Source organism: Gossypium arboreum, chromosome 2, assembly GCF_025698485.1.
Source record: "Gossypium arboreum isolate Shixiya-1 chromosome 2, ASM2569848v2, whole genome shotgun sequence".
NCBI classification, from domain to species: domain Eukaryota; kingdom Viridiplantae; phylum Streptophyta; class Magnoliopsida; order Malvales; family Malvaceae; genus Gossypium; species Gossypium arboreum.
Genome location: NC_069071.1, coordinates 22021489 through 22047019, shown reverse-complemented (window position 1 = coordinate 22047019; position 25531 = coordinate 22021489).

Sequence of the window (25531 nt, the reverse complement as noted above, 5' to 3'; positions counted from 1 at the left end):
TATGAATGTGTGAAAATTTCAAGCTTCGATTTAGTCGATTGCATGTGAATTCAGTTATTAGGACTTGTGTGACACTTTTGAAATGTGATAGGCTATTCTATAAGGACCTAATAGTGCATGTAAACAAAAGGGGGGACTTGCATGTCAAATTTCCCCCTAATAGCTAGTGGCCGCCATGACAAGGGATTATGGGTAAAACATGTCATAAAACATGTTGGGACAATGGTGTATGTAAGAAAAAATAAAATAATGAGCATGGGAATTTAATAATGAAAGGAACAAAAAAAAGAGAATGGTGAGTGTCCCCCCTTGCAGTGAGTTGAAGAAAAGAGAAGAAAAAAATTTGTTGTTCATCTTTTTTTTTCATTTCTTTGACCTGAAATTCTAAGGAAGAAGGAAGGGGTTCTTGCTTCATGCTTGGTTTGGAAGAGGATTAGGAGGAGGTTTGGCCATACTTGTGTCTAGATTAAGCTCAAGATCCTAAAGGAGAGGCGTCTAACAAGGGGAAATCGAAGGTCATCGAGTAGCCGACTTGGAATTATTTTACACCACACAAGGTAGGTCACTAAGCATATATTTTGTATTGATTTAAATAGACATAATGTCTATGTAATTATGCCGAAAGGAATGATAAATTTATATACATGTATGTATGTGGTGATGAAAGTATTGAATGAAAAGAAAAGAGGTGAGATGTATTGAGTTGTTGATTTCGGCACTAAGTGTGCGGGTATAAACATTTGTGATCATGAGAATGGCACTAAGTGTGCGGGTTTAAAATTTGTACAACACTAAGTGTGCGAGTTTGATCATATAGCACTAAGTGTGCAAGTTGATTATATAGCACTAAGTGTGCGGACTCACTATATGCTTTTGAATCACTATTGACACTGAGTGTGCGACATTATTGAGTCGATCACGGACAGCGGATCGGGTAAGTACCTTGAGTTCATGGCTAATAGGCGCTATGTTTATATTTGGAGTTGAGCTTGGTAAGTTTCGAACCTATGTGACAATTTAAATTGAAGTCACGTACATAAGAATTATCGTGGAATAAGTGAAAAGCCATGTAGATGTATGAATGTAACGAAAACAAAATGGTGTATAAAAATGCTTCAAATATCCTATTGATTAGTATATGGAATGTGAATGTGTAACTTGGTATGAGATTGAATCGAAAGGTCTAAGGAACTATGGTATAGTTCGGTTTGAATGGAGTAATTAGCCTCGTTCCATTTTGTTTCCTCTTGCGATAATGTTATTAATGGTTGGTAGTGCATTGCTTATGACTTACTGAGTTATATACTCATTCGGTGTTTGCTTGTCACCTATTTTAGGTTTCTTGGACTCGACTTTTTGCGTATTCGGGACCGTCATCGAAGTCATCACACTGGCTAACAACTTTTGGTATTTTCTTCGTAGTTGGTCTAGGAGTACATTTCGGCATGTATAGGCTATTATGGTTTGTTGAAATTTGGTATGTAAACTTTTAGCCATGTGAAAATGGCGTAAATGTTCGGTTGGAATTGGTTTTGAGATGTTTGGACACAAATCATGGTTATAATTTGGGACATGCATGATGAATTGTTAGTTAAATTAAGGAAAAGTCATGAAATAGGCATGGTTTGTTTTAGTAATAGATGCTGACAGCAGCTGTGGTGTGGATGTGAAAAATCACTAAAAATAGCAGGAGTGGAATTGAATAGTGAATAAATTATGTAAATGAGACTTGATGAATCTAATTTCATATGGAAGAAACGAAACGGTCATATGAGTTGTATATTGAGAGATATTTAAGTATTCGTGAAACAGGGCCAGAACAGTTTCTGGATTCCCTATTCCGACTTTGTAAATTCATTATAAATTAACCAGAGATAATTAGGAGTCATACCATATATTTATAGATTCCTCTTTGAGTCTAGTTTCTATAGAAATAAACGGCATCAGTATTTAACCCCTGCACAGGGAGATATTCAAGTTGTAACGCACGAAGGTAAGTGTAGTCGACCCCTGTAACATGGGAGACTTTAACTAATAAAATATACTAATTGGCTTGACCAAAAATTCTAGAAAAAAATCTGTAGATGGACATATGAGTCTAGTTTCAGGGAAAAATTACGAAACTAATTTTTGAGTTTTGAAACTCCAGATATGATTTTTAAGACGACAGTGATGCAGTAAGCAGCTTGTCTGGAAATTTTTTTTTATGGACTGTGAAAACAATTAAGTCTGTGCACCTTGTATTCGACTCGAACGGACTCTGCACGGGTGTTACAATTTTATTGGTATCGAGCTATGGTTTAGTCGGTTCTAGGACTACCATAGCACGTATGAGTCTAGCTATACATGCCTTAATGTTAATGTTTAAATGTGTGATGACTCCTGACGGTTAAAATTTTTGTTTTGATTAGTAAATGGATCAAGGTGTAGAGAGAACCTTGGCGGATGACGTTGAAAGTGTAGCGGCTGCTCCTGCACAAGGGATGCTGCCTGTTGAACCTCATCATCTGCGAATAATCAAGGTGAGGGGCTAAACAAGCCTTCTTTACCATGATGAATGAGTGGGTCGCATAATATGCCCGAACCAATCCTACTGTCCAACAATTCCGAATTTAAATAATCTACCCCAAGAGCCCATAATGCCATCGCCATCGACCTCGTGAGGTTGAGTAAGCCACCAGTAGACTTGATTAGGAAGCGGGCTGAGGAGTTCAGGCCATAGTTCTTGATGAAGCCGAAAGGGCCGAGTTCGCTTGATAACACCATTCGGTGTTTGATGAACTGTCATGCGCACCGATGAATGTCTAAAGTGTGCTATATCCTTGTTATGGGACTCACCTACTATTGGTGGAGGACCTTGATTTCCATAGTCCCAAACGAACGAGTTACTTGGGATTTCTTTCAAACGGAATTTCGAAAGAAGTATATTAGTCAACGGTTCATCGATAAAAAACGTAAGGAATTCTTGGAACTCAAGCAAGGTCGTATGACAGTATCTGAATATGAACATGAGTTCGTAAGACTCAGTCGGTATGCTCGGGAGTGTGTGGCCGATGAGGTTGCTATGTGCAAAAGATTTGAAGAAGGATTGAATGAAGATTTAAAGCTACTAGTGGGTATTTTGGAGATAAAGGAGTTTGTAACACTAGTCGAACGAGCCTGCAAGGTGGAAGAACTTGGAAAGGAAAAGAAGAAGGCTATCGTAAGAGATCGACGGGTAAAGCTCCGTTCTCGGCTGTAAAGAAGTTCAGGGAGGACACTAATAAATCAAGGACGACTGCGGGAATTTCCATTAGACCACGACCATCGACGGACTCCCGAGCTACTTCGGTAGCTAGTGTGGGCAATAACCGTCAAGAGAAACCTGAATGCCCCACAAAGTGGAAGAAGACACATAGGTGAATGTTGGGGTAAGTCTACTAACAGGGCCTGTTACGGATGCGGTTCGAAGGACCACTTCATTAGAGATTGCACGGAGCTTGAAGAGAAGAATAGGATGCAAGGTGCAAGACCTACTGGAATGACAGCTAGAGGTAGACCACCGAAAATTTCAGGAGGTAGGGGTGGTAGTCAGAGAGGGGCCACTGATACGGCTGTTCGATCTGAGACCCATACTCCTGCTAGAGCATATGCCATCCGTGCACGAGAGGAAGCATCCTCCCCTGATGTTATCACTGGTACTTTCACTCTTTTTGATACTAATGTAATTGCATTAATCGACCCTGGCTCTACTCATTCTTATGTATGTGAGACTTTAGCATCCAGTAAGACTCTGCCTATTGAGTCTACTGAGTTCGTAATTCGAGTGTCAAATCCCTTGGGTCAATATACGCTTGTTGACAAAGTGTGTAAGAGATGCCCTCTGATGATCCGAGATTCCTGTTTTCCGGCCGATTTGATGCTTTTACCATTTGATGAATTCGATGTTATTCTTGGTATGGACTGGTTGACCGTATATGACGCAGTGGTGAGTTACAAAAGAAAAACCATTGATTTGAGGTGCGCAAATAACGAGATAATCCGAGTTGAGTCTACGGACTTAAAGGGGTTGCCAGCTGTAATATCGTCAATGTTGGCTCAGAAATATGTAAGAAAGGGGTGCGAAGCGTACCTTGCGTATGTACTTGGTGACAAAGAGTTAGAAAAGAAACCCGAATCTGTGCCGGTGGTTAGCGAATACCCGGACATTTTTCCCGAAGAATTACCGGGTTTGCCACCTGTTCGGGAGATAGAGTTTGGTATTGAGCTTGTACCTGGGACTACGCCAATTTCGATAGCTCCGTATCGTATGGTACCAACCGAAGTTAAAGGAGTTGAAAGCTCGGTTGCAAGAATTGACGGATAGAGGTTTCGCCGACCAAGTTTCTCACCTTGGGGTGCACCAAGATTGTTTGTGAAAAGAAGGACGGAACTATGAGATTGTGTATTGACTATCGTCACCGAACAAAGTGACGATAAAAATAAATATCCGCTATCGCGTATTGATGATTTGTTTGATCAACTAAAGGAGCCTCGGTGTTTTCAAGATAGATTTGAGATCGGGTTATTATCGATTATGGATTCGAGATTGGACGCACCAAAACTACTTTCGAACGAGGTACGGTCACTACGAGTTCTTAGTGATGCCGTTCGGGCTCACTAATGCCCCGCAGTATTTATGGATTTGATGAATCGGATCTTCGACATGATTTGGACCGGTTCGTAGTTGTGTTCTGATGACATCTTGGTCTATTCAAGAAATGAGACCGAACATGCTGAACACCGAGACTAGTGTTGCAAATTTTACGGATAAGCGTTATATGCTAAGTTCAGCAAGTGTGAGTTCGGTTAGAGAGGTTAGCTTCTTGGGTCATGTGGTATCGGCATCGGGTATTCGAGTCGACCCGAGCAAAATTTCAGCCATACTTAACTGGAAGCCTCCAGAAATATTCTTGAGGTTCAAGCTTTTTGGGACTTTGGTTACTACCGACGGTTTGTGAAAGGTTTCGATGATAGCCACACCCATGACGGCTTACTTCAAAAGATGTTAAGTTCGAATGGACGGAAAATGTCGAAAAGTTTTGATCAATGAAAACTTATTTGACGGAAGCTCCAATTTTAGTGCGGCCGAATCGGGCAAAGAGTTTGTCATCTATAGTGACGCCTCTCTACTTGGGTTGGGTTGTGTATTGATGCAAGAAGGTCGAGTTGTGGCCTATGCGTCGAGACAATTAAAGCCACATGAGAAAAATTATCCAACCCATGATCTCGAATTAGCTGCCATCGTATTCGCCTTGAAAATATGGCGACATTACTTATTTGGTGAAAAGTGCCATGTGTATTCGGATCACAAAAGTCTCAAATATTTGATGACTCAAAGAGACTTAAATCTGTGACAAAAACGTTGGCTCGAGTTGTTAAAAGATTATGAGCTTGTCATTGATTATCACCCGGGAAAGGCTAATGTGGTTGTGGACGCCTTAAGTCAGAAATCACCGCTTGTTTTATTTGAGCGATGAATGTACACTTGTCTATTCTACCCGACAATGTGTTAGTAGTCGAATTAAAGGCCAAACCATCATTGATTCATCAAATTCGTGAAGCTCAAAAAGTCGACGATGAGTTGGTTGCAAGACGGGCTGAATGTGTGCCGAATGTGGAATCAGAATTTCAAGTTGATGATGACGATTGTTTGAGGTTCAGAAATCGTTTGTGTATTCCAAGAAATTCATAACTTATTTCGATAATTCTGAATGAAGCTCATTGTAGCCGAATGTCAGTCCACCCGGGGAGTACGAAAATGTACAACGACCTAAGACGTCAGTTTTGGTGGTATGGTATGAAACGATGGATTTTGTATCTGGGTTGCCAGTGTCAGCAAGTAAGAAAGATGCGATTTGGGTCGTTGTTGATAGATTGACTAAGTCGGCTCACTTTATCCCCGTGCGTACGGATTTTTCAATGGATAAATTAGCTGAATTGTATGTTTCTCAGATTGTGAGATTACACGGGGTACCTATTTCTATCGTGTCGGATAGAGATCCGAGATTCACCTCACGATTTTGGAAGAAATTGCAAAAAGCTTTGGGTACCAAGTTGCATTTCAGCACCGCCTTTCACCCCCAAACCGATGGTCAATCCGAGCGGATAATTCAGATACTTGAGGATATGTTTAGATGTTGCATCCTCGAGTTTAGTGGTTCATGGGAACGGTATTTACCTTTGATTGAATTCGCTTACAACAATAGTTTTCAATCAAGTATTAAGATGGCGCCTTACGAGGCCGTCGTACACCATTGTTTTGGACCGAGCTCGGCGAAAGCAAAATTTTTGGGGTGGATTTGATTAAAGATGCTGAACAGAAAGTAAAGGTAATCCGTGAAAATCAAGATAGCCTCCGATCGCCGAAGTCGACGCGGATCTCAAACGAAAAGACATTGAGTATCGTGGGAGACAAAGTGTTTCTTAAAGTTTCACCTTGGAAAAGATACTCGATTTGGCCGTAAAGGCAAATTGAGTCTGAGGTTCATCGGGCCATATGAGATATCCGAACGAGTCGGTCCAGTTGCGTATCGTTTGATTTTGCCCCCTCAACTTGAAAAGATTCACAACGTCTTCCATGTTTCGATGCTTCGACGTTATAGATCTGATCCGTCACACGTAATTAGTCCATCAGAGGTTGAAATTCAAGCCGATATGAGTTATGAAGAAGAACCGATTCGTATCCTAGCTCGTGAAGTGAAGGAGTTGCGAAACAAAAGGGTTCCGTTAGTAAAAGTGTTATGGCTCAAACACGGGATGGAAGAAGCTACTTGGGAACCCGAGAACTCTATGAAAGAGCGATACCCAAACCTATTTACCGGTAAGATTTTCGGGGACGAAAATTTCTTAAGTGGGGGAGAGTTGTGACAGCCCAAAATTGACCCTAGTCGGGAAGTGGTTTCGGGACCGCTAAACCGAGTCACCGAAATGTTTGAACGTAATATTTATTGTCTAGAATATGTATTTATGAATGTGTGAAAATTTCAAGCTTCGATTTAGTCGATTGCATGTGAATTCAGTTACTAGGACTTGTGTGACACTTTTGAAATGTGATAGGCTATTCTATAAGGACCTAATAGTGCATGTAAACAAAAGGGGGGACTTGCATGTCAAATTTCCCCCCTAATAGCTAGTGGCCGGCCATGACAAGGGATTATGGGTAAAAACATGTCATAAAACATGTTGGGACAATGGTGTATGTAAGAAAAAAATAAAATAATGAGCATGGGAATTTAATAATGAAAGGGAACAAAAAAAAAGAGAATGGTGAGTGTCCCCCCCTTTTGCCGTGAGTTGAAGAAAAGAGAAGAAAAAAATTTGTTGTTCATCTTTTTTTTTCATTTCTTTGACCTGAAATTCTAAGGAAGAAGGAAGGGGTTCTTGCTTCATGCTTGGTTTGGAAGAGAATTAGGAGGAGGTTTGGCCATACTTGTGTCTAGATTAAGCTCAAGATCCTAAAGGAGAGGTGTCCAACAAGGGGAAATCGAAGGTCATTGAGTAGCCGACTTGGAATTATTTTACACCACACAAGGTAGGTCACTAAGCATATATTTTGTATTGATTTAAATAGACATAATGTCTATGTAATTATGCCGAAAGGAATGATAAATTTATATACATGTATGTATGTGGTGATGAAAGTATTGAATGAAAAGAAAAGAGGTGAGATGTATTGAGTTGTTGATTTTGGCACTAAGTGTGCGGTATAAACATTTGTGATCATGAGAATGGCACTAAGTGTGCGGGTTTAAAATTTGTACAGCACTAAGTGTGCGAGTTTGATCATATAGCACTAAGTGTGCGAGTTGATTATATAGCACTAAGTGTGCGGACTCACTATATGCTTTTGAATCACTATTGACATTGAGTGTGCGACATTATTGAGTCGATCACGGACAGCGGATCGGGTAAGTACCTTGAGTTCATGGCTAATAGGCGGTATGTTTATATTTGGAGTTGAGCTTGGTAAGTTTCGAACCTATGTGACAATTTAAATTGAAGTCACGTACATAAGAATTATCGTGGAATAAGTGAAAAGCCATGTAGATGTATGAATGTAACGAAAACAAAATGGTGTATAAAAATGCTTCAAATATCCTATTGATTAGTATATGGAATGTGAATGTGTAACTTGGTATGAGATTGAATCGAAGGTCTAAGGAACTATGGTATAGTTCGGTTTGAATGGAGTAATTAGCCTCGCTCCATTTTGTTTCCTCTTGCGATAATGTTATTAATGGTTGGTAGTGCATTGCTTATGACTTCTTGAGTTATATACTCATTCGGTGTTTGCTTGTCACCTATTTTAGGTTTCTTGGACTCGACTTTTTGCGTATTCGGGACCGTCATCAAGTCATCACACCGCTAACAACTTTTGGTATTTTCTTCAGTAGTTGGTCTAGGAGTACATTTCGCATGTATAGGCTGTTATGCTTTGTTGAAATTTGGTATGTAAACTTTTAGCCATGCGAAAATAGCATAAATGTTCGGTTGGAATTGGTTTTGTGATGTTTGGACACAAATCATGGTTATAATTTGGGACATGCATGATGAATTATTAGTTAAATTAAGGAAAAGTCATGAAATAGGCATGGTTTGTTTTAGTAATAGATGCTGACAGCAGCAGTGGTGTGGATGTGAAAAATCACTAAAAATAGCAGGAGTGGAATTGAATAGTGAATAAATTATGTAAATGAGACTTGATGAATCTAATTTCATATGGAAGAAACGAAACGGTCATATGAGTTGTATATTGAGAGATATTTAAGTATTCGTGAAACAGGGCCAGAACAGTTTCTGGATTCCCTGTTCCGACTTTGTAAATTCATTATAAATTAACCAGAGATAATTAGGAGGCATACCATATATTTATAGATTCCTCTTTGAGTCTAGTTTCTATAGAAATAAACGGCATCAGTATTTAACCCCTGCACAGGGAGATATTCAAGTTGTAACACACGAAGGTCAGTGTAGTCGACCCTTGTAACATGGGAGACTTTAACTAATAAAATATACTAATTGGCTTGACCAAAAATTCTAGAAAAAAATCTGTAGATGGACATATGAGTCTAGTTTCAGGGAAAAATTACGAAACTAATTTTTGAGTTTTGAAACTCCAGATATGATTTTTAAGGCGACAGTGATGCAGTAAGCAGCTTGTTTGGAAATTTTTTTTATGGACTGTGAAAACAATTAAGTTAAGTCTGTGTGCACCTTGTATTCGACTCCGGTAACGGACTCGGGTACGGGGTGTTACACTGTTTACATTTGGTAAGAATAATTTCCTTTGGTTTCTTCCTACTTTTGTGCTGCTATGCTGCTTTTCTTTCCATTTGTGTGCAGGTGAGCGCAGAAATCACGGCGGTGATGAAGGCTTGACAATGGCGGCGACGGACCAGGCATTGACTACACACTGGTGCTTGCGGCGCGAGATCTTCTGACGTTTGGTATGGCTTGGGAGCTGCGACACAAACCCTAGCTAGGGTTTCCCGAAGCTGAAGATAGGTTGGCCCAATTGGGCCAATTAAGTCTTGGGTTACTGGACTAGTTTAGGGTATCAGGGGTATTGGGTATTTGTTTGTAAATGGGTTGGTGGGTTAAGCGGGTTATTGGGTTAGTGTTTAGCTGGGTTTTGGGTGTAACGGGTTATTGGGTTAGGCATTTAATTTTGGGCCTACGGGTTAGTGGGCTATGGTATTTGGGTTCTGTAAAAGGACTTAAATGGACTGTTTAATTTTATTTTTCGTTTAATTTCATTTTTTAATTTTTGTAGGCCTGGGCAAAATATGGGTTCTACAACTGCCCCTCTTTGCTCATTGTTGTGTAACAAGAATAGAGCAAAGATATAAAAGAACCAATTTTGCCCAGGCTCGCCGAGTCTTGAGTTCTTCGATCTGCTCCCCGTTGAATACATAGACGCCCAAATCATCTTGAATCAGCCGTGATGAAGGTCAGATCTGCTCCCTGTCGAATATGGAGATGCCAAATCTGCTTCGTGGATTTGCTCTTCAACAAATACGAAGATGCCAAATCATCTTGGATCTAGAGATGCCAAATATGCTTCTTGGATTTGCTCCTCGTCAAAATACGAAGATGCCAAATCTACTATCTTCGATCTGCTCTCTGACAATACAGAGATGCCAAATCTGCTATCTTCGATCTGCTCTCTGATAATACAGAGATGCCAAATCTGCTATCTTCGATCTATTCTCTGACAATACTGAGATGTCAAATCTGCTATCTTCGATCTGCTCTCTGACAATACAGAGATGCCAAATCTGCTATCTTCGATTCGCTCTCTGCCAATACAGAGACACCAAATCTCCTATCTTCAATCTGCTCTCTGACAATACAGAGACGCCAAATCTGCTATCTTCGATCTGCTCTCTGACAATACAAAGATGCCAAATCTGCTATCTTCGATCTGCTCCTTGTAAATGTAAGGATGCCAAATCATCTTGGATCTGCTTCGATGCAAAAACATCTGAGGGTTAGATCTACTCTGTCTTCGATATGCTCTCCGTCGAAAATGGAAATGCCAAATATGTTTCTTCGATTTGTTCTCTGACAATACAGATATGCCAAATCATCTTGGATCTGCTTCAGCATAAACACCTGAAGGTCAGATCTGCTATGCTTTAGCCTGTTACCCTACTACTTTAGGAGTTAAGGTGCATCAATCTTCATTGTCCCTTGAAGGACATAACCTGTACAATGTGTATGAGTTCCTGCCTAATGATTAGGATGCTGTGATCGAAGTGAGTTAAATGCTCCTAATTAAACTTGTTATAATGCAAAATGTTTATGAATATAACCCCTATTCCAGACGTCACCACTCATTCATTCGTCGAAGTTTATCCTTATTTCTCTTGAAGTATCATTCCTACTCAGCCTATGGGTTTGTTCCATTCTTCAAATGCTATGACCCACCAAAAATGTTTGTAAGATGATCCTCTCTTAGGATCGAATTGTTTGATTTGTCCAATCATCATTTTGGACTAAAGAAAGAATTTCCTCGAGTTCTTTCAAACCTTACCTACGTGAATTCCTCAAACAATTGTTCTGTTTTAGTTTCTTGTATTATCTAGAAATTTCCAGAGTAATGAGCAAAACTTCATTTCTGAAAATTATTTAGTTCATCTATCATTATTTTAATGCAACACACTTTAAGAATAATGGAATATGAATATAATTTTGAGAATAATTAGATTTGAATGAATTTGTCAAAAATACAAAGGAAATTAATCTAATAGCCTATCTTTGAGAAGAAAGTGAATCTAAATATAGCAAATATGACAAAAGTTAGATGCCCTAGATATCGCCGCTTGAGCGTCTATACACCAGCTCCATGAAGACTTTCTTGAGTTCAACATGTGTTTAAAAGATCCAAAGTACTTTGTTGATGCCCCGATTTGCAATGCGCTCCACACTTTGTTGAATTACATATAGCAAGATTACCGTGTGCTCTTAAAAATTTGAGCTGCCCTTTCGGGTTTTCAACTCAAAACCCCTTTGATCACAAGGCGCCCTTTACGGGTTTTCACCTTCGCCTCTCCATTTTTTTTCGAAAACTCAAGGCGCCCTTTGTAGGTTTTCACCCTGGATTCTCCTCTCATTTAGACAAAGTACTTTTTGACTGAGTCTGAATTCACTGGATTGGGTAAACTCTTCCCATCCATTTCCGTTATGATCAATGCACCCCCAGAGAAAGCCTTCTTCACGACATACGACCCTTCCCAATTCGGCATCCATTTTCCTCTAAAGCCCTTCTAAATGGGAAGGATCTTTTTCAGCACAAGTCCCCCTCGTGGAATTCTCTTGGTCGCACTTTCTTGTCGTAAGCTCGCATCATTCGCTTCTGTACATCTAACCATGACGAATGGCCCTTAGCCTCTTTTCCTCAATCAAGTTCAACTGATCATATCGCGATTGTATCTATTCAGCTTCATCCAACTTTATCTCTGACAAGACTCGAAGAGACGGTATTTCAACTTCAATGGGTAACACTGCCTCCATCCCATAAACCAATGAGAAAGGAGTTGCCCCAGTTGAGATTCTGATGGACGTTCGGTAGGCTAAGAGTGCAAATGGTAATTTCTTATGCCAATCTCTGTAGGTTTCAGTCATTTTCCCCACTATCCTCTTGATGTTCTTGGTGGCTACTTCTACTGCCCCATTCAATTTTGGGCGATACGGAGAAGAGTTATAATGCTTAATCTTGAACTGACTGCAAAATTCTGCTATCCTTCTACTGTTCAAGTTTAATGCATTGTCTGATATGATCCTTTCAGGCATCCCATACCGACAAATGATCTCTTTCTTCAAGAATCGAGTCACAGCCGACTTAGAAACATTCGCATAAGAAGCAGCCTCTACCCACTTCGTGAAGTAATCAATGACCAAAAAAATAAAACGATGCCCATTTGAAGCTTTTGGTGATATTGGCCCAATGACATCCATGCCCCACATGGAAAAAGGCCATGGAGAAGTCATAACATGTAGAGGTGAAGGTGGCACATGAATCTTGTCTCTATAAATCTGACATTTATGGCATTTCTTAGCGTAGTTGATACAATCCCCTTCCATAGTAGACCAATAATATCCAAACCTCATGATTTGTCTAGCTATCCTAAAACCATTAGCGTGCGTCCCACAAACACCTTCGTGAACTTCTTCCAAGATTAACTTAGCTTCCAGGGTGTCAACACATCTCAATAGTACTTGGTCCTTTCTTCTTTTTTACAAGATGTCCCCATCCAAAACGTAGTCGCAGGCTAATCTCCTTAAAGTTCGCTTATCATTTCTAGGTATTTACGATCTCTCACATATCGCAATATATCCTCACACCAAGGGTTATCATCCTTTTCTTCTTTCTCAATGTTACAACAGCGAGCTGGAGCCTCAAAGATACTCATCTGTATGGGTCTCATCTCCTTCTCTTTATTCACTTTAATCATTGAAGCCAAGGTTGCTAGAGCATATATCATTTGGTTTTTGTCTCGTGGGATATAATTGAAAGTGATGTCATCGAACTCCTCAAGTAACCCCAAAACTACCTTTCAATAATTGATCAATTTAGGATCCCTTGTCTCCCATTCGCCTCTAAGCTGGTAAATTACCAACGCAGAGTCTCTATATACTTCCAAGGTTATTATTCCTTACACTATAGCTGATCGGAGTCCCATGATGAACGCTTCATACTCGGCCATATTATTTGTGCAATTAAAATCCAACTTGCATGTGAATGGATAATAATCGCCATTTGGGGATAACAAGACTGCTCTAATTTCATTTCCTACCGCATTGGATGCACCGTCGAAGTTCATCTTCCATGGACGTTCTTCAATAGTTGCCACATACATCAACTCTTCATTAGGGAAGTCAAAGTTTAATGGCTCATAATCTTCTACAGCTCTGCTAGCCAAAAATTCTACTATTGCACTTCCTTTTATAACTTTTTGACTTACATAGATTGTATCGAACTCTGAGAGCAATATTTGCCATCTTGCCATTCTCCCATTCAAAGCTGTTGACTCCATCATATATTTCAAAAGATCAAGTTTTGAAATAAGCCAAGTAGTATGATATAGCATGTACTGTCTTAACCTTCAAGTCATCCAGCTTAAAGCACAACACAATTTCTCAATTGGCGAATATCTCATCTCACACTCTATGAATTTCTTGCTGAGGTAGTATATCGCCTTCTCCTTTCTTCCCGACTCGTCATGTTGACCAAGCACACATCCTATAGAATTACTAAACAATGATAAGTACAGAATTAATGGTCTATCTGGACTAGGCGGAGATAACACTGGAGCATGTAACAAGTATTGCTTAACCTTATCAAAAGCATTCTGGCATTCCTCATCCCAAGTACCTTGGTTGTGTTTTCTAAGGAGGCGAAATATAGGATCACCTTTCTCGGTTAATTGTGAAATAAACCGAGCAATATAATTCAATCTTCCAAGAAAACCCTGAACTTTCTTCTTAGTCAACTTCTATTCCCTTTTCACTGACCACAAAGCCCAATAACTTCCCCGACCTAGCTCTGAAGATGCACTTTGCCGAATTAAGTTTCAACTAAACTTTCCTTAATCTCAGGAACAACTTTTTCAAAACTTCAATATGTTCCTTCTCTGTTCGAGATTTAGCAATCATGTCATCACCATACACCTTAATTTGTTTGTGCATCATGTCGTGGAATAAAGTCACCATAGCCCTTTGGTATGTTGCCCCTACATTTTTAATCCAAACGGCATTACTTTGTAACAAAAGGTGCCCCACAATGTTATGAAAGTGGTTTTATCCATGTCTTCCGGATGCGTCTTTATCTGGTTGTACCCCGAAAAACCATCCATAAAAGAGAACAACGAATACCCCGCTGTATTGTCTACCAAAGTGTCTATGTATGGCAGAGGGAAATTATCTTTTGGGCTAGCTTTATTCAGATCTCTGTAATCAATGCAAATTCGTACCTTCCCATCCTTCTTAGGGACTGGTACAATGTTAGCTACCCATTCAGAGTATTTCACCTCTTGTAAGAATCATGCATCGAACTGCTTCTTGACTTCATCCTTTATCTTCAATACGATATCTGGCCTCATTCTTTGCAACTTTTGTTGGACTGGCTTACACTCCTGTCTTATTGGAAGACGATGCACCACAATATCGGTATTTAACCCTGGCATATCTTGATAGGACCATGCGAAGATATCCTTGAACTCACGTAGCAACTCAATCAGGCCTTGCCTTGTGTCCTCGGTAATATGCGTGCTGATTTTCACCTCTTTCCCTTCCTCTAGGGCTACATTTTCTATTGCCTCTTTTTCATAGGGCGTGATTTGTTTCTCCTCCTGTTTTACCGTTCTCAACAGATCCGGAGACACATCACAATCCTAGACATCTTCAAAATCCAGAGATTCCTCTAAACACATGTCTTGCTCGCGAGAGAAATCAAGATTTGTAATACCAGTGCTCATGTCATTGATATCTAGGGACCTGTGAAGTATAAAGAATATACAAAGAATGAATGAATTTAAGAATGCTTATTTATATGCTATGAATGAAAGAATAAGAATTGCAAAAGTTTAATGAATATTGGTTGATAAAATGAAACAATACTGCTCAAATTGATAAAAGTTATGTTTTATTAAAAAATAATAGATTATCGTAAGCCCATTCCATAAATGTAATCCTATTACTCCTAGGCCCTAGAGTAACAAGAGTGTTTCGAGAATTACTCTGAAAAATTCCTAAAGACTATAAGAAGTTCCTCCGTAGTCCAATTGTTTAGAGAGCTTCTCGGTTTGTAAAGGCGAGTGCCCTCAAGGTTTCCTTGCTTCGATCATTCGTTGTGTATAGTATTAATCTGATGACTTTCTTCTATAAGTAACCCTCCCGATATGAAGGTTTGGGATATTGGAGGGAATGTCATCGGCTTCCACTCCACTTCTCTTCCATTAAGGCGTGCCCTTCTTCCCTCTTGGCGTTTCTCAACTTCCTTCCTCCTTTGCTTATAGTTTGGCTTAAAGCCCAGACCAAAGCGATCTCTCTTCTCTTTCAGTTCTAGAATTTGAGTCCCTCCTTGCAAGTATTCTCCTAACCCTCTTCCTGGTAAGGTTCCCTTTCCCACCATCATTTGTAGAGCCATCCTCGTGGCTCTTGCTATCTTTGGCATTGATAGCTCACTCCCTTCTGAAATGAAGGTTGCATTCACAAATTCTAAAGAGTGAAAGAAACACTCAATAGACTCTTCATTCGTCTCGACATAAGGGGCCTTGCTAGTGACTGCAGCTATAATGTCCTCCTCTGCATTGATGGTTACTAACCGTCCATCCGTGACTAACTTTAATTTCTAGTGCAACGATGAGGGCACCGCTCCCGCTGAGTGTATCTATGGCCTCCCTAATAAGCAATTGTAGGAAGGCTTGATATCCATCACCAAGAAGTCTACTTCATATATACTCAGCCCAATTTCCAAGGGGATGTCAATCCTTCCAATCACCTTCCTTTCTGTACCGTTGAAGGCACTTACCACATTTTGACATGTCTTCATGTGAGAACCGTCAATAGGTAATCTGTTCAATGTTGATAATGGTAGAACATTCAAGGCCGATCCATTATCGACGAGCACACTTGAGAGTGTGTACCCCTTACATCGAGTGGTGACGTGCAAGGCCTTAGTTGACCCCTTGCCCCCCGGTGGGATTTCATCATCATTAAAGTAGATGAAATTATTCGCACTTATGTTATTCACCAACCGGTCCAGCTTGTTAACGGATATGTCATGGGTGACATATGTTTTGTTGAGCACCTTCATCAATGCATCCCGATGCACCTCAGAACTCAAAAATAGAGCCAATACTGATATGCGAGCCGGCTACCTATGCAACTGCTCGACCACGCTATACTCGCTATGCTTAAGGAACTTTAGAAATTCCTTAGCCTCCTCCTCCTTTACTGGCTCCTTGACAGGCAGTTCAGCCTCTTTCTCCTTTTCTGCACTAACATTTTTTGTTTTTGTGGGCTCTTCTCTGACGCCCACCGTATCATATCGCTTCCCACTCCGTGTATGGGAACCCTCAACTTGTACATCTTTAGACGTACTGGCTATACTCTCTTCCTCCGACACTGTCACACTGCAGTCATAACTCTATGGTACCCTCTTGCTATCCTTATAAGGGAAAAACGTAGGCTTATGGATAATGACCTTAGGCACCGTTTGTGCCCCCACTTCATTAATCCCCAGTAGGGAAATAATAATCCTTGGCCGGCTAGTTCCTTTCTATTCATCTTCTAGCACACATACTTATTTTTCACAAGAGCTACCTTCAAATATTTGTAGCTCTTTGTTGTCTATAAAGCCTTGCACCAAGGCCTTGAATTCTTCACAATCTTGAACTTCATGTCCTTTTTTCTCATGAAACTCACCATAGTTCCTTGTTTCTCTTCTCTCGTTTTTAGAGGTTAACATACATCTCTTCATCATCTCCTCCCAAATCACCTTCATTGGCATCCTCACCTCAGCAACATCTTCCTTCATTCTTCTCTCACTGGATTCGCCAATGGCATTCACTCCTTGATCGCTATGATTTGGCAACGAGTTTTCAGTATTAGGGGTTTTTTCGAACTTCACTACCCCCATCTTAATAAGCCACTCTACGGCCTTCTTAAAATCGGTACAGTTTTCGATCGAATGCCCCGGTATTCCAGCATGGTATTCACATCTGGCGTTTGCGTCATACCATTTGGGATATGGGGTTGCAGTGGTTTCAAGTGAAAAGGATCAATAGCATGTGCATCGTATAAGCTTTGATAAAGCTCACGATACGTCACAGGGATAGGTGTGAACTGCATCCTTTCAAAATTCTGCCTTATACCGGACTCCTGCCTTTGAGAACTCTGTTGCTCAACCGCAGTTGTTATAGGTTGACCAACTGTGATTACCTTCATGTTGAAGGTGCTTGTGTTATTTACTTCACTATCCTTTCTCTTTGGGGCCGATCTTCTGGTCGCTTCCCCCTCGATATTGCCACCCGTTATGGCATTCTCAATCATCTCTCCCGCCATGACTATATCCGCAAAGCTTTTAGTGGTGCTCCAAATCATGTGAGTGATGAATGGAGCCTTTAGAGTGTTGATGAACAACATGGTAGTCTCTTTCTCCAACAACGGTGGTTGAACTTACATTGCCACCTCTCTTCATCTCTGTGCATATTGCCTAAAATTTTCATTAGCCTTTTTCTCCATGTTTTGCAGTGTGATCCTATCAGAGTCATGTCAATCACATGACTGTACTGCTGCATGAAGGCTTGTGCAAGATCCTTCCATGAACTTATTTTGGCCCGGCTCAGTTGATTATACCACTTGGTAACTGCCCCAACCAAACTATCCTGAAAACAATGGATCAATAATTGATCATTGTTTACATAACCAGTCATCCGTCTGCAGAACATGGTAATATGGGTGTCGAAACCATTTTAAAAGGATCCCTTTTTTAAAAAAAAATGAAAACAGGAGTCGTCGCCAATCAGTTTAAGTGTGATTGAACCACCTTCAAAGCACTTTTTGTTTGAAATCATTTGTTTTGGTCTACGAAATCAAGAAAATGGGTTCGGGAGTCGGTTACGTACGAAGAAGGATTAGCACCCTCGTAACGCCCAAAAAATTGGTACCAAATTGAATAACTTTCTGTCTTTAATGCTAGAATTTTGGAAGTATTTAAAAATATGATCCCTTTTGAAGTTAAAATAGCTTGAGTTGAAAACCAAGATTTCTTCGTTCCATAAGAATACGAATATCACATCCAGCATGATAGGACACAATATTCTAAAACTCTTGTAACTGAAGTCACCTCATAATTTATAAAATCGTTTAGAAGGGTATTTTAGGAATTTAGACAAACTGGAAATTGCAACCCAGCATGTTAGGGCACTACTTCCCGAATTCCTAACTACAAAAAAACATTGCCTTATCCTTTTTTTTAAAAAATCTTTTTGGATCAAATGAATTATAAAAATTCTTTAAAGTGATGATGCATTTAACATATTACAAAGGATCAATATTACATAAATTAACCCATATGATACCTATTTTAACATTCCATGCAAATATAATAGAGATGATGAGTAATAGCATAAATTGCACAATATACGTCAATATTTTATGCATATGTGATCCTAGATAATATCAAATATACATGCATTATCATTACATACTAAACATAAGTCTTATAGTGACCAGAAGGACTAAATTGAAACAAACGTAAAAGGTTAAGGCCAATTTAAAATAAAAATAAAATGCAATTATAAAATTTAAAAATACGGAAGGATCGATTGAGCAATTTGCCCATTTATCAAAAATACGCGGATCCTTCCTAGGTCACGGGTCAACGGGCGGATCCTCTACTGAAATGGTGTCGTTTCAGTGCTTATTGACTAAGTCAAAACGACATCGTTTTTATTATGCTATATATACCAAAACTTAACCCAAAATTCATTTGGTAATCAGTTTTTTTTTTTAAAAAAAAACTTTAAAATCCTCTAAAAGAGGAGAAAGGGGAAGCCCTCGGCTCGGTCTCCGACCTTCTACCACCGGATCTGCCAAGTGCCCACTTGCATTGCATACGCCGCAGACACTGCAGAGGGAAGGCTAAATGCCTTTGTTTCTCAACGCGAATACGCCGGTAAGTTCTCTTTTATACTCTTAGCAATATTTGTATGTAATCGTAGAAAAACAAAATAAAAGTAAATTACCTCTGTTTTTTAATTTTTATTGTATATGCCTGCTAAAAACTTTGTATTCTTAACAAACTACTGTATTTTTTGTATATATGCCTATATAAAAACTCTCTCCTTTACATCATTTTGATTCGGGCCTTTATAGCCACTTAAAATAATATTCTATCTGTTTGATTTTATTCCCTGCCATATTTGGATTGCCTCTGTTGTTCTTCTTTCCTATTTTACAAATACTAGCGTGAAATCCAGCAACGATGGGGTGTCGATTCAAGCGCAGATTACGGTAGTCACGGCGCCGATGGAGGTGTCGATAAGGGGTCACTAAAACGTTACCAGACGAAGGGGCGTGATGTTTGCGGCGCAAAGCTTCTGGAAACCCTAGGGTTTCCTGTTTCAGTTTAGGGTTTAGGCCTTATTAGGCTTTACTAATTTGGGTTTAGTTGTTGGGTTTTAGGTATTTGGGCTAAAATTTTTAGGGTGTAGCCGGGTATAGGGTTAATTTTGGGTTTAGACCAGTTAGGCAACAAGTGTAACCGAGTTTGGGCTATCGGGCCTTTAGGCCTGTTTTATTGTAAATGGACTGCTAAATGGACTTTATTATTTTTAAATAAATTTTGTTTTTATTTTTATTATTTATGGGCCCGGGTAAATTTGGGTTATTACAATGGGCTTCCGGGCAAATACTCCCATTGTACTTCTCGAATTCCGGCATTTTGAACTTATGGGGAAGCACCAAATCTGGGACTAAACTTAAGTCCATAGCATCCATTCCCTAACGATTATCAGCGTTTTCTAGTGCCCTAAATTTCTCCTCTAACCATCTGCAATGTTCCTCTAATTGCCTTGATGATTGGAGTCTCATTTCTTCTCTCTCAGCTACATCTAGATCGGGTATAACCAGATTGGAAGGATTGTCTCCAGGATTGAATCCCGAACCAGCTTGAAAGTTCATGGGTATTCCAGCATCGACTTGACCCTGTTGAGGCCTTATTATGATAGACGGCCCTCGGGGATATCCCTCAGGTTGGGTCTGTACTTGAGGTGGAGTGAAACCAGGAGGATGACCCTCATTATCCTCTTCAGTAGTAGTCATAGGGGCTTTTCCTTTATCTGTTGTTCCCTTCAACAGCTGAGCCATCTCAGCCATCATATTCCTTTAAGCCTCGAACATTTGATCCTTCATCTCTTGTTGGATTTTTTCCAATTGCTCCTGTAATTGCTCTTGCATTTCTTTCTGAATCTACTCAAGTCTTTGATCCATATTCTTTGACTTAGCGCGTGTATCGTAAGGATGTGTTGCTTCCAGATTTTCTTTCTCTTACTCTTTTTCTCCCTATTAATTTTAACTAATTAGGGTTTTTCTATGCATATGATGTGATAAGATGCAAATGCATGAATGCTAAAAGATATCGATTCTGATTCAGTTTCTTTTTAGAAAACGTTATTTAAGAAACAAAAATCTTTGCATAAAACGGATTACATATATGCCTTTGCCCTCAGGCACAAGGTTTTAACCCTATCCAACAACAAAGCTAACACTAGCCCTCTATCTGACACTAACTCATATTTTGTACTCAATACATTAGCTTGTGCCGCTAGGTCTTATAAATGATCAGCAACTTCTCGAATCTAGACTATATCTTCTCCCATGAGATAATCTCTATCTCCAACTTGATCCTGAAGATGGTGAAGTTCTCCCTTCCACTGTTCTTCTCTTGCCTCGAGCTACTCAATTCGTAGCTCACAGTCCTGTAGTGCTACTTCCAACCCTCCAATATTGTGCTTCATTTCCTCGATCTTTTCCAAGCTTGCCTTTAACTCGATCACAGAGTTACGACTTCGGTGATGATGAAGAGATCGTCCAAGCTCAGCCACCTTAGTTTTTAATCCTTGATTTTCTTTCTCTAGGGCCTGATTACGCGACTGAATCTCTTGGAACTTCTTCTCCTAATACTTGGCTTTGGCTCTTTTTTCTTGAATCTCTTGCTGCCACTGCTCTGAAGATCTCTCTAATCCAACCCTTTTCAATGTTACCTGGGCCTTCTTGTAGTGCGTCTTTAAATCATCTCGATCTTTCTCTTTTCCTTTTTCACCTTCTCGACTTCCATCTTTTGAACATCGACGTCGAGACTCAAGCACATTTTGTTCTCTTCGAGCTTCTAAATCCTCTTTTCAAGCTCTAAATTCTTTCTCTCGAACTCTTACTTCATAACCTCCAACTCTGATGGAATCACTCGTAATCTCTCCTCTAATGATCGATTCGCCCCTAAAATCGACCTAGGACATTATCGTTGACTCTCCTATTAAACCACCCTTTATAATCAAGGGTTGACGTCGAGCCTTCGGGCAAGATCTTCATATAGAAAGGCTTCTCCCAAGTTTTAGAAATCTCTCACATCCTCTTCTTATAGTGATCTCCTTTATAAGAGAAATCACTCTAAGCTAAACCTTGTGTAGCCGGTATGAACTGCCTCGCTTGATATTGCCTTAGAACAAGCAATGGTGCATATCCAACAACTCTCCAAATTCCTGGCAAAGGAACCCAATCAAAACTGCCACAGCGGTAAAAGACTTCACTAGGAACCAACCAAGGAGCCTTCCACATAACATCTTCCTCTCGAAGATTTTGAAGAATGCCTATCCACCTCTACTCTAAAATGTCATCTCTCCTAGGCATGTCTACTGCTTCCTTTAAGGGAGAATAACCCTCAAAGAATACTCGACAAGGAACCTTATCAAGCTTCCAGAAGTGGCTATAGAGCCAGACTAGCAACAATTGCACACATCTAATAAATCTTCCCTCGCCGGCCTCCGTCATGCACTCAAATATCTAAATGCCTCAGCTAGGATTGCTGGTACCAGTGTATTCTGCTTACCAACGCGATCGAACAAATCCGCGACTGCCTCATCTATGTGCCCCAACGCCTTTGGGAAAATCACCATGCCGTAAATACTCAAAGCTAGGACGTCGACCCTTTTCTTTACGTCTGGATGTGTTGATATTAAATCCCTCAAAACGGCCCATGGAACACACTTACTATACCCTTTTACTGCACACGAGCTACATCCCATTGCTCACTCATCCTAGTAATCATCACCAACTTCTTCGCAAAATTTGGAAAGCTAGCAGGCCTAACATAAGCCTTGTGACCCTAAATCCTCGGGCAATGCAGTAAAGTCGTATACTCCTCCAAAGTAGGTACAAGATCAACATTACCAAATGTAAAGCAACTATAAGCAGGGTTCTAGAACTGTACCATAACTCGAAACAAGTGCCTATCTACTTTGACGTCTAGCAAATAGGGAAGGTCTCCATAATTCTGATAGAAAAGCTGCTTAGCCTCTTCATCTCATTGGGCCCAAATGTCTCTCAACTCCTGAAACTCATTCTACGTCGAATTAATATGGGTGAAGTCCCATAACTCTGTTGTATACCCCTCACTGATACTATCTCCTTTCTCTAACTATGTTTTCTCTGACCAGGTACAGACAGAGGCATTGTTCTCCACTTTATCAAGATATTTGTTCCCCATTACAAAACTTTCTAACCCAGAAATCGAACCTTGAATCAATACCTTTGAATGTTTGAATGACATGCAATGATAGCGAAACAAAATAAATTAGTATCGTATAAAAGTATAACAAATAAACACATATAAGGGTAGTTTACTAAAAGTTATCACCATAATCCCTAGGGTAAGCGCTTAAAGTTCACTATATGAGTTCCAGTTCTAAAGAAAGGGTACTTGAACCAGCAGATTCCTCAGTCCTCACCCATTATAGGCTCATATAGACCAAGTTCAGTTCAGGGGGACACATTTCCCTATGGCCATGCGGAGATGAAAATCTCACGAAGACATAGGTACAGTATCCCGGAAGCAATCCACTAACCTATGCGGAGGTGAAAACCTCACGAAAGCTTAGTTTCTTACTCCCACTTAAAGGTGTGACCAACAGTCATGCAGATGCAATGTGTGCAAATAATATAACAAACATATGCAGCGAACACATGAAAAGGGATCTTTATCTTTAAATCCTTTCAAATTTTAGCATTAAGACAGAAAGTTATCAATTTTTGGCTTGACTCTCTTATTGTCCCCAGCAGAGTCGCCAAGCTATAGAACTCATTTTTAACGGGGTTTGAAAAATGGGGTTCGACTTTAAAAAAATGAAAACGGGAGTCGCCACCAATCTTTTTAGGTGCGATTGGATCACCTTTAAACATTTTGGTCCACGAAAATTAGAGTAAACAGGGTCGGGAGTCGATTACGTACGAGGAAGGATTAGCACCCTCGCAACTCCCAAAATTGGTACCAAATTGAATAGTTTTCTGTCTTAATGTCAAAATTTTGAAAGAGTTTAAAAATAGGATCCCTTTTCAAAGTTAGAATAGTTTGAGTTTAAAATCGAGATTCCTTCATTCCAAAAATATAAATATCACAACCAGCATGATAGGACATGATATTCTAAAATTCTTGTAACTGAAATCACCTCGTAATTTATAAAATCATTTAGAAGGGTATTTTAGGCATTTAGACAAACGGTAAATCGCAACCCAGCATGTTAGGGCACCATTTCCCGAATTCCTAAATACAAAAAAACATTGCCTCATTTTTAAAACTCTTTTGGGGTTTTAAAAAAAATTAAACGATGATGCATTTAACATATTTCAAGATATCAATAATAACATAAACTACATGGTACATATTTTAGCAATTCATGCAAGTATACTTAAAAACAACATACATTAACATTCCATGCACAACACAACATGGGAAACCCTAAATTTCATAACATATATGCAAACATAGCTTAAAATAACAACATAAATAATCAATTTTATGCAAATATGTAAAAACAATAAATAACATAAAAAATAATTTAAGATAAAATTAACATACTAAAAACACTAAATAAAAACATATGAAAATAAATCAACAAATTTATGAACATATATAAAATAAGTCAAAAGGAAATAAATGCAAGATAACAAATATTTAAAACAAGATATAAATAGTGAAAAGAGATTTTTTTTGAAAAAAAGGTTAATATATATACAAAAAATATACTATATGGTATAATAACCTAATATATATACTAACAATAATATGTTAAATAGGAACAAAATTTTGTAATAAGTTTAGAAGATTATATATCATACTAAATATTCAATAATATGTAATTTTTAATAATAATTTACAAGTGTTAAAATTATAATAATAAAGATAAAGATAAACAACATAATAAATAATATATGATAAAATATACATAAATAATAGATAATATATATAATAGACAACATAACATAATAATATAAATATATAATAAAATAATATACGATAAATAATTTTTATATATGAATAATGTTTATAGTAAAATAAATAATATATAAAATATTTAAAATAAATAAATAAATAATTTAGAAATATATAAAAAGGATTAAAATTAATGATTAATAAAACTGTAGGGTTAATTTTTAAAGTATCAAAACTGAATTTGGGGCCTAATTAGAGTGCGCGTTTAAAGAGAGGGATTCACTGGTTAAATAACCCTAATCCCTAAAGCCTCACCGTTTCCAGCGTTCAGGTATCACAGGCTCGAGACTAAATTGAAATTAAAAGTAAAGTTATTGGGCAAAATTTAAATATGAAAGAAATTTAATTTTAAAGGATAAAAGTGCGGAAGGACCAATTGGACAATTATTCCAATAACAGAAAACACGCGGATCCCTTGGCCGAGTCGGGTTGACACACGGGTTATATACTTAAACAGTGCCGTTTTAGGGCTTATTATTTTAAGCCAAAACGGTGTCGTTTTATACTATTATAAAAACAAAATTTTACACCCAAATTCATTTAAACCCTGCCCTTTTTTCTAAAACTCTTTCTCAGTTCTTCTCTTTAGCCTGGAATCTGGCGAAAGCTCCGATGGTCGACCGCTACACATGCCACCACACACGCCATTGTACACGGCGGTCGGAGAGTCTAAAATCTTCCGTTTTCTAAGCGCGTCAAAGGTAACCCTCTTTCCCTCTTTTTAGTAATATTCTTTAAAAAATGTTGTTTTGTATGTATTGAAAAAAAAAAACAAAAACGAAAAAATAACAATAAACAAAATATCACCTTTCTTTAAAAAAAACACTGTTTGTGTTTCTGTTTGCGTAGTAAATCATACAACTGTTTGCGTATGTGGTTCCTGTGGTCCCTATTACAACGATAGCACTCAGGATTTATAGCCACTGTTTACATTTGGTAAGAATAATTTCCTTTGGT